This window comes from Sinocyclocheilus anshuiensis, unplaced genomic scaffold (assembly GCF_001515605.1).
Source record: "Sinocyclocheilus anshuiensis isolate Anshui unplaced genomic scaffold, SAMN03320099.WGS_v1.1 scaffold2322, whole genome shotgun sequence".
NCBI lineage: Eukaryota > Metazoa > Chordata > Actinopteri > Cypriniformes > Cyprinidae > Sinocyclocheilus > Sinocyclocheilus anshuiensis.
Window position 1 is genome coordinate 159,031 of NW_015556110.1, and position 258 is coordinate 159,288.

The following is a 258-nucleotide window of genomic DNA, read 5'->3' on the forward strand; positions in this document are numbered from 1 at the left end:
CACAAAAATAACTGGTTTTGTTAGTCAAAAATCCAAAATATAATTTAATATGACTGAATAAAATTTTTTAAAAAAGTCATTTTTTTTGGTAACATCTATAAACTCTTTATACAGTGCACTGATAAGTTTTCGTCCCCCTTTTCCCCCCCAAAGTCAAAGCAACGGTTCGTTTATAAGATGTGGCTCACCTACCACAACATCTCAAGTCATGGCTAGAAAGAAGCGGAGAGGGGTAATTCCATACTTTTGATATATATA